At 36.5% G+C, this 13,838-nt stretch overlaps 1 protein-coding gene across 1 annotated transcript in view; it reads left to right on the top strand.

The window, feature by feature from the left end:
- Task6 (TWIK-related acid-sensitive K[+] channel 6) overlaps positions 1–13,838 on the top strand; it is an 836,358-nt gene that overhangs the window by 135,228 nt on the left and 687,292 nt on the right. The gene's annotated exons all lie outside the window — the stretch shown is intronic.

Below are 13,838 nucleotides of genomic sequence, written 5' to 3'. Positions count from 1 at the left end.
TTCCTCTTTTCTATCTATCCGCTGTGACACCTCCTGCACCACATCGTTCTTAACACAGTATCCACACTTCTTCTATGGCCATCCTCGGGATTGTTTTCCATTCAGTTCTACTGCATACCATTCACATGGTGAGTTACATATTCCAAAGACATTCTTCTTACATACTCAAACACTCTCAGTCTAATTTCTTACAGTTTTCCTACTTCTGGTCTCGCTTTTACTGTTCCCCGGATCACTTCACTCTTTATATTTTGTTCTTCCACGTTACTCAATACAACATTTTGAACACCCGCAACATGCAAATTCTTGGCGTTGAATCGATATGCTAAAACATAATTTCTCATTTCCTATTCCCATTTTTGTTCTAAAGCAGTGATTGCCAAACTGTCTATCGCGAACTACTAAAGATATGCCACATTGACTTGATCACCTAGTCTTCCGTAGCAAGCGCTGCTATCGGCTGAAGGAATTCCACTCGCTTTCTCTCGCTTAGCAACAGCTGAACCCTTATTGGCTCAACGCGTAGGTGTGTGAGGGTGTGAGCTTTAGTTCGCATTTTTGCCACGGCTCAAGACATTTTGGCAGCACAATAGTAGCTCGCGGGGACAGACATTTTCTAACTTAGATAGTATGATTTCATCTTTACTAGAATTTTAAGTTTATAAGCAATAAACAAAAGTAAGATTTAAAAAAAAAAAGAGTTGGTAGTTCTTTTGGTTGGTAGCTTACAGTAGGATTTAGAAATGGTACGGTAGTTCACAGTAGGATTTAGAAATGGTACGGTAGCTCAAAGTAAGATTTAGAAATGGTACGGTAGCTCACAGTAGGATTTAGAAATGGTACGGTAGCTCACAGTAGGATTTAGAAATGGTACGGTAGCTCACAGTAGGATTTAGAAATGGTACGGTAGCTCACAGTAGGATTTAGAAATCGTACGGTAGCTCACAGTAGGATTTAGAAATGGTACGGTAGCTCACAGTAGGATTTAAAAACAGTATGGTAGCTCAGAAGTTTGGCGACTACTGCTCTAAAGGGAACATTAAAAAGCTATCATAATCATATTGTTTAATTAATTTTTAGTATAATTTATGAAAACTACGATTTTCCTAGTTCCCTCTTACAGAGGCCTCATCCGATTAGTTATCGGTGGAAATGAAAAGTTCTTTTTTCTGCTCCATATTTTGCAAGCAAGCAAACTAAAAATTAACGACAGAACATCGATACGTATAAGTTATGAGTCAATTTACCTGTTTTGCAAAAAAAAAAAAAAAAAACCTTCGGTTACATCTGACAACACTGTGTGGTTTCTAGTATACTTCAATCGTATCTTCTTAGTTTAAAAATATATGCATGAACAAGGCTTCATTTTGGTATAAATAGTATTTGTGTATCACTTCAGGTTCAAAAGCTCTACTATCCCAAACTCCGGATTGCATTGTATATTGGACACTCTGTACATACGAGTATATCAATTTTATTGTGTTTTTTAAAATATAATTTATTGTAGACAGAACATAATCTCCAAGTTGACGACTCCAGCATTATCTTGGTCCTAGGTTCTTAGCAATAGAAGAGACCCGTATTACTAGCCCTGGTTCTAACTGAAGGGACATGGAAATTTAATGATGATATAAAGTTTGAGCAATCGAATTCATTTTGAACTATATTTTTTTTTGGGGGGGGGAGAGGAATACCAGATCGGCAATATTACTCTCTTTTTGTTCTAATGAGTTAAATATTAAAATTGTATACCGCCTACTATTGTTTCCAACTGAGGGATAAATTCCAGTTACTTTGTATATCAAATATCTAAGAAATTTTGATTAGACTTTTTTTTTCAATTTGTTGGCGATACTTTTATTGAAAGAGGGGCCGCGGTGGCTCAGTGGTAGAGTGTTCACTTCTGGTGCATGGGGTTCTTGGTTCGATCCCAGCTCGGGCATGTGAGCTCTGTGGTGAGAAAACACCGTGTGTTTGGGTTTTCTCTGGGTTCACCCACTTTCTTCTTTCCACCATATCATTCATTTCTCGTCATCACCTTTTCCTTTAGTTTAGTAATCGTGTGACGTAAAACAAATATTTCATTTCATTTTTGTTGAAACATTGATAAAAAACGAACTTACAGACATAAAATGGCACCACCATATATTATAGATTCGTTTTTTTCGCTTCAAAAGTAATTACTGTTTGAAACTTCCTTCCTTGATATAAGTTTACAATTAATTAAGACATAGTGAAACAGTTTGCAGAGAGCACTCGCAGATTATACATGTGATCTAATTTCCTAATATTGCTTGTTCTAAATTATATTAAGATTTTTCAATAAACATATCTTCCACGCAATTTCGCAATAAAAGAAAAAAATTCATTTTCATGTAGTAGCAAGCGAAGTACGTACTCGGAAGACTTGAGTTAAATTCAGTTTCGCTAATCGAGAACTCTAGTTCATGTTAATAATAAGTGGCTGAAGTCCTCTGAATTTTCCTCCTTTTAACATAACAAGAGAGCTTCTTCATGTTAACTTGTTATTTGGAAGCTTACAAGCATGTAAAGTCGAACTTTACAAGACACGGGAGGGAAAATCTTCAATAATAATACACAGAGAATGACATGAAAGAATATATATTTCAGCAAAGCACGTAAATTAAGAACCTAACTGGTTTTCTCCTGAAGGCATTTTCGTGTACGTAGATATATGTATAATATGTAAGTACAAAGAAACAAGATCGATTCTTCCTACATATTCTTGTTAAACGTACAGTCTGCCACAAAAGTTTTAGAACAAAGGGAATAATAATGGAACATATCTTCTATATACAAGGTGGATACAATTAAATTGCCGCTACTTACGACGGTCCAGCACGGGCTGTAAGCAACGTATTATATTGAAATGTGGTAAATATGCTAACTAGACCATGCGAAAGTGAGTTGCGCTGAAAAAATGTTAGTTCCGATTTCCACCACCAGGGGAAAACGTGGCGCTGTACAGCCCGTAACACACACGAGCTCGCACTTCATACACACGATCGCATGAGTAGCAGCTTGGCTATTGATAAGAGAGACCGTGCATTGTTAGTAAAATTGGTATATCAGAACGGGAGCAATTACAGTGCTGTCTTGTGGCCTGTAGAGCGGCACATTTTCCTCTGGTGACGGAAAATGGAACTAATATTTTTCCAGCCTATCTCGCTCCCACATGGTCACATTAGCGTATTTACCTAATTTCAATATAATACATTGATTACAGCCCGCGCTGGACCGTCATGAATAGCGGCATTTTAACTGTAACCACCCTGTATATAGAAATGAAAGTGACTTATGTTTGTGACTCAATAACTCTACAACCACCAGATCGATCTCGATTAAATTTTCAAGATAGATGAGGCATAGTTTTCGGGGTCGCTGAGATGGACACTGACAATTCCGATTGCGTTTAAATCCAAGTTCAGCCTGGGGAAACGGAAAGGGAAATATACAGAGTGGAGCAAAAGTAGGTATTCAGTACCATACTGATCCATTGCACTTTATATAATTTCTTATTGTTATTCATCAGGTAGACTTAGTTTATTTATTATTTGTTCTTAATGTGCTTTTTTACTTACATCTTAAGCTCGGAAGAGCCGAAGCAAATAAATTCATAAACTAGAATGTTATACTCAACGCAGGAGTGTATAACTACTTTTGGGCTACCCTGTATAAAAATGATCTAAAATGACCAGTATTAATGTCGAATGCATAATTTTTGGGGGTCCCTAAGTTGATTGGTGACAGTTCCGGTGCCTTTTATGTCCAAAATGAAACGTATTCTCCCCATAGGAAGAACGGGCACTCTGTTAATAAATTTATAAACTGGGAGACAGTACACGTCCTTGAAGTTTCAATTTCCTCCACTAGATGGCAACCGGTGGAGGATGTTTGCTGCCATCTAACGTCGAGATGAGTAACTTCTACAAGTTTAGTTTCAATAGTTGGAAATGGAATATAGATTGCTGCGTTAATATCACCGTTACCAAGGAATATTATTTATATAACAGATTAATTTCATTAACTAATTAGGCCGAGATACTAGCTCTAGCTGCTTATTAAAAAAAACCGAATTCAAAAACTGCTTTCATTCAAAAGTTTGGACTAACGGACGGACATAAGCCACCGTTAATCGTTAACCTGTTAAGGGATTGACTCCGCTACCGAACTAGGTCAAAATATTTGTGCTAGCTATCTATTACAACAACAAAACAACAAAAATAAAAAGAAAATCGCTTTTGTTCAAGGGTTATAATGTGGATTAATGGACGGGCATTTGCCACCGTTAATAGTTTACCTGAAAACGAATTGACTCCAATGACGAAGTCAATCAAAATAATTGCTCTAGCTATCTCTTGCAATAACAGAATTCAAAAATTCGCTTTTGTACAAAAGTCATCATGTAGAGTAACGGATGGAGGTAAGTCACCGTTACTCACTAAGTTGCTAACGGATTAACTTCAGTAACCAAGTCGGCTGAGGTGATCGCTCTATCTATTTATTGAGGGAGAACAGGAAACATATTTAAAAACCTTAAACATATTAAGAAAACATATTATAATTTAAAGATATTAAAAAGTCATTTCTCGCTGTTTCTTACAGCTTTTACCTATACAGTGGCGTAACTACGTTTTATGGCCCCTCGCAAGAGAATACCCAGATCTCCCCGCTTTAACAACATTTTTTTGTGAAATGATAGATAACATAATAAATAACTATACTTCCCTGTATCTGTGAATAGTGAATTAAATGCATGCAACTACTAGGCCTAAATATTCATAGTTGAAAAAAAAATTTTATACATATAATTTATTCAATAAGTTTCAGAATGGATTTACCTCTTTGCAGTCAGTGACGTCAGTCTTCATGAAGAGCAGCAGGAATTAATTGAATGGTTTCCCTCTTGCTTTCCTGTTACCAAAATACTTTATCAGTGATGTCAGTCTTCATGAAGAGCAGCAGGAATTAATTGAATGGTTTCCCTCTTGCTTTCCTATTACCAAAATACTTTATCAGTGATGTCAGTCTTTATGAAGAGCAGCAGGAATTAATTGAATGGTCTCCCTCTTGCCTTCGTGTTACGGTACCAAAATACTTTTCTAGTGATGTCAGTCTTTATGAAGAGCAGCAGGAATTAATTGAATGGTTTCCCTCTTGCCCTCCTGTTACGGTACCAAAATACTTTTCCAGTGATGTCAGTCTTCATGAAGAGCAGCAGGAATTAATTGAATGGTTTCCCTCTTGCCCTCCTGTTACGGTACCAAAATACTTTTCTAGTGATGTCAGTCTTCATGAAGAGCAGCAGGAATTAATTGAATGGTCTCCCTCTTGCCTTCCTGTTACCAAAATACTTTATCAGTGATGTCAGTCTTCATGAAGAGCAGCAGGAATTAATTGAATGGTTTCCCTCTTGCTTTCCTGTTACCAAAATACTTTATCAGTGATGTCAGTCTTCATGAAGAGCAGCAGGAATTAATTGAATGGTTTCCCTCTTGCTTTTCTGTTACCAAAATACTTTATCAGTGATGTCAGTCTTCATGAAGAGCAGCAGGAATTAATTGAATGGTCTCCCTCTTGCCTTCGTGTTACGGTACCAAAATACTTTTCTAGTGATGTCAGTCTTTATGAAGAGCAGCAGGAATTAATTGAATGGTTTCCCTCTTGCCCTCCTGTTACGGTACCAAAATACTTTTCCAGTGATGTCAGTCTTCATGAAGATCAGCAGGAATTAATTGAATGGTTTCCCTCTTGCCCTCCTGTTATGGTACCAAAATACTTTATCAGTGATGTCAGTCTTCATGAAGAGCAGCAGGAATTAATTGAATGGTCTCCCTCTTGCCTTCCTGTTACCAAAATACTTTATCAGTGATGTCAGTCTTCATGAAGAGCAGCAGGAATTAATTGAATGGTTTCCCTCTTGCTTTTCTGTTACCAAAATACTTTTTCAGTGATGTCAGTCTTCATGAAGAGCAGCAGGAATTAATTGAATGGTTTCCCTCTTGCTTTCCTGTTACCAAAATACTTTATCAGTGATGTCAGTCTTCATGAAGAGCAGCAGGAATTAATTGAATGGTTTCCCTCTTGCTTTCCTGTTACCAAAATACTTTATCAGTGATGTCAGTTTTCATGAAGAGCAGCAGGAATTAATTGAATGATTTCCCTCTTGCTTTCCTGTTACCAAAATACTTTATCAGTGATTTCAGTCTTCATGAAGAGCAGCAGGAATGAATTGAATGGTTTCCCTCTTGCTTTCCTGTTACCAAAATACTTTATCAGTGATGTCAGTCTTCATGAAGAGCAGCAGGAATTAATTGAATGGTTTCCCTCTTGCTTTCCTGTTACCAAAATACTTTATCAGTGATGTCAGTCTTCATGAAGAGCAGCAGGAGTTAATTGAATGGTTTCCCTCTTGCTTTCCTGTTACCAACATACTTTATCAGTGATGTCAGTCTTCATGAAGAGCAGCAGGAATTAATTGATTTTTTTCCCTCTTGCTTTCCTGTTACCAAAATACTTTATCAGTGATGTCAGTCTTCATGAAGAGCAGCAGGAATTAATTGAATGGTTTCCCTCTTGCTTTCCTGTTACCAAAATACTTTATCAGTGATGTCAGTCTTCATGAAGAGCAGCAGGAATTAATTGAATGGTTTCCCTCTTGCTTTCCTATTACCAAAATACTTTATCAGTGATGTCAGTCTTTATGAAGAGCAGCAGGAATTAATTGAATGGTCTCCCTCTTGCCTTCGTGTTACGGTACCAAAATACTTTTCTAGTGATGTCAGTCTTTATGAAGAGCAGCAGGAATTAATTGAATGGTTTCCCTCTTGCCCTCCTGTTACGGTACCAAAATACTTTTCCAGTGATGTCAGTCTTCATGAAGAGCAGCAGGAATTAATTGAATGGTTTCCCTCTTGCCCTTCTGTTACGGTACCAAAATACTTTTCCAGTGATGTCAGTCTTCATGAAGAGCAGCAGGAATTAATTGAATGGTCTCCCTCTTGCCTTCCTGTTACCAAAATACTTTATCAGTGATGTCAGTCTTCATGAAGAGCAGCAGGAATTAATTGAATGGTTTCCCTCTTGCTTTCCTGTTACCAAAATACTTTATCAGTGATGTCAGTCTTCATGAAGAGCAGCAGGAATTAATTGAATGGTTTCCCTCTTGCTTTTCTGTTACCAAAATACTTTATCAGTGATGTCAGTCTTCATGAAGAGCAGCAGGAATTAATTGAATGGTCTCCCTCTTGCCTTCGTGTTACGGTACCAAAATACTTTTCTAGTGATGTCAGTCTTTATGAAGAGCAGCAGGAATTAATTGAATGGTTTCCCTCTTGCCCTCCTGTTACGGTACCAAAATACTTTTCCAGTGATGTCAGTCTTCATGAAGAGCAGCAGGAATTAATTGAATGGTTTCCCTCTTGCCCTCCTGTTATGGTACCAAAATACTTTATCAGTGATGTCAGTCTTCATGAAGAGCAGCAGGAATTAATTGAATGGTCTCCCTCTTGCCTTCCTGTTACCAAAATACTTTATCAGTGATGTCAGTCTTCATGAAGAGCAGCAGGAATTAATTGAATGGTTTCCCTCTTGCTTTTCTGTTACCAAAATACTTTTTCAGTGATGTCAGTCTTCATGAAGAGCAGCAGGAATTAATTGAATGGTTTCCCTCTTGCTTTCCTGTTACCAAAATACTTTATCAGTGATGTCAGTCTTCATGAAGAGCAGCAGGAATTAATTGAATGGTTTCCCTCTTGCTTTCCTGTTACCAAAATACTTTATCAGTGATGTCAGTTTTCATGAAGAGCAGCAGGAATTAATTGAATGATTTCCCTCTTGCTTTCCTGTTACCAAAATACTTTATCAGTGATTTCAGTCTTCATGAAGAGCAGCAGGAATGAATTGAATGGTTTCCCTCTTGCTTTCCTGTTACCAAAATACTTTATCAGTGATGTCAGTCTTCATGAAGAGCAGCAGGAATGAATTGAATGGTTTCCCTCTTGCTTTCCTGTTACCAAAATACTTTATCAGTGATGTCAGTCTTCATGAAGAGCAGCAGGAGTTAATTGAATGGTTTCCCTCTTGCTTTCCTGTTACCAACATACTTTATCAGTGATGTCAGTCTTCATGAAGAGCAGCAGGAATTAATTGATTTTTTTCCCTCTTGCTTTCCTGTTACCAAAATACTTTATCAGTGATGTCAGTCTTCATGAAGAGCAGCAGGAATTAATTGAATGGTTTCCCTCTTGCTTTCCTGGCAGCAAAATACTTTACTAACTTCCGTACATCCACTTTTACAGCTTCGTCCGCATTTATGGAGAGCAGCGCTAGATTACTTAATCTATTTTGGCCCATTGTGCTTCTCACATAGTTTTTTTATTAATTTCAATTTTGAGTACGACTTATCCGCAGAACTGACAAAGACAGGGAGCGTGAAAAACAACAAATACACGGTAATATGTTGTGGAAAGCTAGACGCCAATGACTTATATTTTAGAATTAAAAACCTTGTTAGGTCAAATACAAAATTCTAAACACTTATTTTAGATTTCAGCTGTTTTACAAAGCAAATTACTTCCATCGGAAAAGAGGAACCAATATCACAACTGTAAGTTGTTAGAAGTATTTATGCCCTTCTTAGAATTTGATCATCAGTGAGATGAATTATATTGGCAGGAAACAAAAAAGGAAAATTTGGATACTCTGTCACGCAAAGATGTAAAACGACAATGGAACTGTGGATTTAGTATGATAAATAGTTTAATATAGATGTTAATCTAAAGTTTGATTCACTGTCACTGAGACAACTATGTTCACACAACTCATCAAAATAACGTTTGACCTTTTTGAATCGTTTGCATGTAAATGATGTCTGAACATTCCACTTATCACACAGTTTACACATTACATCTCTCAAAGGTAACCGAAAAAAAAAATGGGAAAGTGGAAGAACATTGCCGACTAATACAAAACTGAAAAAGCATATTAATTCGACCTATTAGAAGACTACGGTGAAGAGCTCTCTTGGAAATGTCGCCATCCCCCCGCATTGTGGGATTTTGCGCCATATTAGTTACGCTCCTGTACCCATATTACAAAGTCATTTTTCGCTGTTTCTTACTGTTTCATTCATATTAAAAAGTAATTTTTCGCAGTTTCTTACCGTTTCTTCACTGATATCTTTCAACAAACAGGCATTTTCGTTCTATGAGACTTAAAATACTCATGAATAGAATAGAGTGGAAGTCTCAAAGGATCTATTCTCGCATTGATGAAACCATTAAATTGACCAATACACGCTTCTTTCTTATTTTACACTTGAAAACACCAGCTCAAACACTAGAAAAGAGTGTTTAGTGGGGATTTCCTTTTGCGTGCAAATCATGTTGTTGTTTATGATAGCGCAATGTAATTTAGTTGTCCTCTTCAAGGAGGGGGTAGAAGAAAATGGACCATAAGAGGAAAACGGGGAAGAGAAAAGAAAGTACGTCTTTCTTGATGTGTTTGCAACGAATCTTTTCTTTTCCTATAGGAAGAAGAAAAGAAAGAAAAAGAAAACAAGTTTTTTTTTTCACGGCACATTTTCACATCATCTAAAACTCACTCCAACAAACATGTTCTCTTTTATCTGCAACTTGCACGCCCTCTATTCTACACTGAACAAAAGCTGTTTGCTTGATTCTAAAGCCATGAGTTTATTTTCTTTTCTGTCTGAAAGTTTACCTCCTCCGTGTTTGAAAATGCTTTTATAGTATGGTTTTACTAGTATCGACAATTTCCAGTTTTAGCCCACTCAAAAGAAACACCACAAATTCTTCACATAAAACAGATACAAAATTTATTTCCACTTCCTTTTATATAGGTTTAGTTTGCCCAAAAAAGGGGGAAGAAAAATGGGGAAGAAAAGTTGAATGTTATGAGTTTGGATTTTGTTTGCTTATTATTTGATGAGGCCTGTGGTGTGTGTGTGTGTTTCTTGGATCTACTTAACTAAAGGCGAAATGGGAGTAGCTTTCTCGATAGTTCATATAACGAACTAGTTTTGTTTGGCCTTTCCAAATAGATTTCAAGTAAGCATATTCATCATCATACGTATTTTGCCATTATTTGGCGAAAGCTGAAGATACATGCATGCACCACACTCATCAGTTACCCTCTTCGTCTTCAAGTAGGAATTTCTGTTTTAATACCGACCTCTTTCGTTCCTTCCCTCTTTTTCCTTTTACTATACTTTCCAGCATGTTCTTCACGATACAATTCTTTTTCAGCTACACAAAGAGAAAAAACGATGTAGTGTACGTAATAACGTATGTTACATACGTAAATCCTGTAGTTTTTGGACTTAACGTAGAACCCTATGCAACATAATGTAGCAAACGTATAAGTGAAAACGTATGTTTTATAATACTTTCCTTATAAGTGTTCCATCTATAAGTACTTTCTATTAGGGATGGCCACAAAGTTCCGGTTCCGGCGGAACTGGTTCCACGAGGATCCGTAAACCCGGTTTCAGAACCGGATCTTAGGAACCGGTTCCAAACCTGGATCCGAAAGCCCCCAAAGACCCGTAAAGGAGGCACAAAGTTCACCTTTAAAACACTGCAAAAAGGACCATGCGCTTGTGCCCTCTCCGCCCAGACCCGCTTGTGCCCCCAGAAAAAATTTTGGTCCACCAGTGGGTGTTTAGCCAAATGAGTTGGCCAGTTTGCCTGTTTAGCCAATGAGTTTGCCAGTTACCCAGTTTATTTAGCCAAATGAGACAAGTGGCCGCCGCCTGGGCGCCTGCCTGTCGCTTCCACCATTTCATCTAGCACACTGTTCACAGCCTGCCAACAGCTCGGGTGTAGCGTGGGGATGGTCACAAAGTTTCGGTTCTAGCGGAACCGGTTCTTGGATATCTGGTTTTCAGAACCGGTTCCAGACCTGAATCCGAAAACCCGGTTCCAGAACCGGATCTTGGGAACCGGTTCCAGACCTGGATCCGAAGAACCGGTTCCAGACCTGGATCAGAAAAACCGGTTCTGGAACCGGATCTTCTAGAACCTGATCCGTTCAGACCCCAAAACCGGTTCCACCAGGAAACGGTTCTGGCCATCCCTACTTTCTATGTAAAAGATAGAACTGTATATAGGCGGTAAGGATCTCAAATACAGATTGACGTATATAACGTATGGCTGGCGTATGTAATATAAGGAAGACTGTTAGATGCCAGCGGCATGATAACTTCTAAGCAGGAAAAAAGCAGTACATATGCAGCATATTGACTGATTTGCGTAGTAAACATATGGATTTCCTTATATTTGTACAATATACCACTGTCAGGATAACAGATTTTTCTCAATGTAATGTCTGAACTAGTATCTCTTCCTCTATTCCTTTCAACCCAGCTAATACTCTCCATTCTTCTCCTGGGGGCCGCGGTGGCTCAGTGGTATAGCGTTCACCTCTGGTGCTTAGGATCCCGGGTTCGATAGCAGCCCCCGCCAAATGAACTTTGTGGTGGACAAACAGCGCGTGCGTGGGTTTCCTCGGGGTTCTCCCGTTTCCTCCCACTTTCTTCATTCTACCATTTTCATTCATTACTCATCATAACCGTCTCCTTTAGCCTAACAGGCATAAGCGTGGGACGTAAAACTTAAAGATTTCATTTCATTTCATTTTTATATTCTTCTTCACATCCAGGGTCTAGTTTATTACTACGAATTAATAGCAATGTATACCTTGGAAACAAGCAAATTTCGGTTTACATGGTAAAACTATAGTATAGAGTAGTGAACTGTATGCAGTCATCATTAAAACCGGAAGAAATGGATGTACCACTTCCGGTTTTAATCAACCAGTAAGGATGTTAACAGTGTTTCTTTCAGAAAAAAATATTCCGGGGGGCACATTTGGTATTTGGAGAGGCACATATTATTTTCACATGCTACTATTAAATTTATTATTATATTATAGACGAATAATTTTGGTATCCTCCAGGGGACACCCTCAGAACTCCGGAGAGGAGTAGTGACCCCCCAAACAAACATGTTTGGAAGAAACATTGGACGTTAATTTCATCTTTGCTTGCAGTGCTGAATCTAAATAGAAAATATTGTTTGTCGCTATCTATTACCGCTTTTTTTAAATGGTGATTATTGTTGCCTACGTGACAAGTAGGATATTTTAAGTACTTTTTGCTAGTGGAATGATCGTTAATTATTTTCTCCTATAATTAACAGAAGCTCAAAACGTATTTTGAGAATAATACAAGAATATGTCTTTCTTTTAAAAAGTTATGAAAATAACTCAACAATAATTTTTTTCTCCGAACTAAATGTAAGTTTTCTTTCAAAATAATAACTTTTTTTCGAAAATAAGTACAAGTCCATTTTTTCTGCCAAAATAAGTACAGAATCAAGAATTTTTTCTTCAATATTAATAAGTGTTTCTCTACTAATAGTAAAGATACATTTTGCTTTGTTTAGAAGCTATCCCGCTATGATCTAATTGAGTTTATCTATTTTTCGAAAAAATATGAAATACTTTTTATAATTTCTTTCGAAACGAGATTTGGACTATTGTAAACTCAAATAATTGAAATCATTCAATCTATTCTCTTTAAAATTGTTCTAACATTGATCATTAAGACGTACTTAAATGTACTTAAACTTCTTGTTTACATAAAACGTTTTATATTTTAGAACTTAGCTTATTGTACTTATTGCATTTATTGTACTTATTGTATTTTACTTATTTAGAACTTTCTTTATTGTACTTATTGTATTTATCTATTGCACTTAATGTATTTTATTTATTTAGAACTAAGTTTATTGTATTTTACTTATTTAGAACTTAGTTTATTGTACTTATTGTATTTCTTTATTGTAGTTCTTGTATTTTACTTTTTAGAACTAAGTTTATTGTACTTATTGCATTTGTTTATTATACTTAATGTATTGTATTTATTTAGAACTTAGTTTATTGTACTTTGGACTCAGTTTCTATTGCATTTAAGAGTTCATTAAATTAGCACATTATTTTTATTTTGAGAGTTTATTGCTTAATTTATTACGCATGTATAATATGCCACTTATCTATTATTGACAATTAATTGGTACTAATTAAAAGTGAAATTGCCATTTCTATCCCATTGTTAATGTTAATTTCTTTTTTGTTATTTCAGGTAAGCCTTTGCCGACTTCTCCAGATTAATACCTGATTTCAACTTTATGACCTCCGAGATACATACATTTTATTTAGATATCCGTGAGTACCACTGTTTGAGTAACGGTATTGCCCATCAGTTCCATCTTGTTTTCCAATCCATTTTTCTTTATCATGTGAACTACTTTTTAAATAAAACTATTATTATTATTTAATTTTAATAACTGTATGTTAAAATTATTTTGTTTATTACAAACTAAATACAGCTTTTATTTAAAAAGTGGTTCACAGGATTCCAAGACAATATGATAGTAATCAAATGCAGTTGAGTTCGTTCCTCTAGGTACTGCCCTAACTTATATTTTGGGGAAATTGCTATTTTGGCAACACTGTAATTTCTATGAATAGCAACACTGAAAATTCTTCAGGTTCATATTTTCTGTTGCAGAATAACATTATCTATGATTGTGGTAAGTTGCATTTCGTTATCTCCTTTCACTTATGGAAAACAATCAAAACAAAAATTGTAAATTTTGTATTATTATTATTGTTTTTTTTTTAGTATGTCAGGCTCTTAACTGTATGAGATAGTTATTGCGAAATGGCGCGACAGGACTGACTAGTAACAAGAATGCTATCATAAAGTATTTCTTACTCAAACGAAGAAGTTT

Source organism: Thermobia domestica, chromosome 4 (assembly GCF_964235325.1).
Source record: "Thermobia domestica chromosome 4, izTheDome1.hap1.1, whole genome shotgun sequence".
NCBI classification, from domain to species: Eukaryota; Metazoa; Arthropoda; class Insecta; order Zygentoma; family Lepismatidae; genus Thermobia; species Thermobia domestica.
The sequence above is the reverse complement of the archived record's forward strand: the minus strand, read 5'-3'. Positions and strand labels throughout refer to the sequence as shown.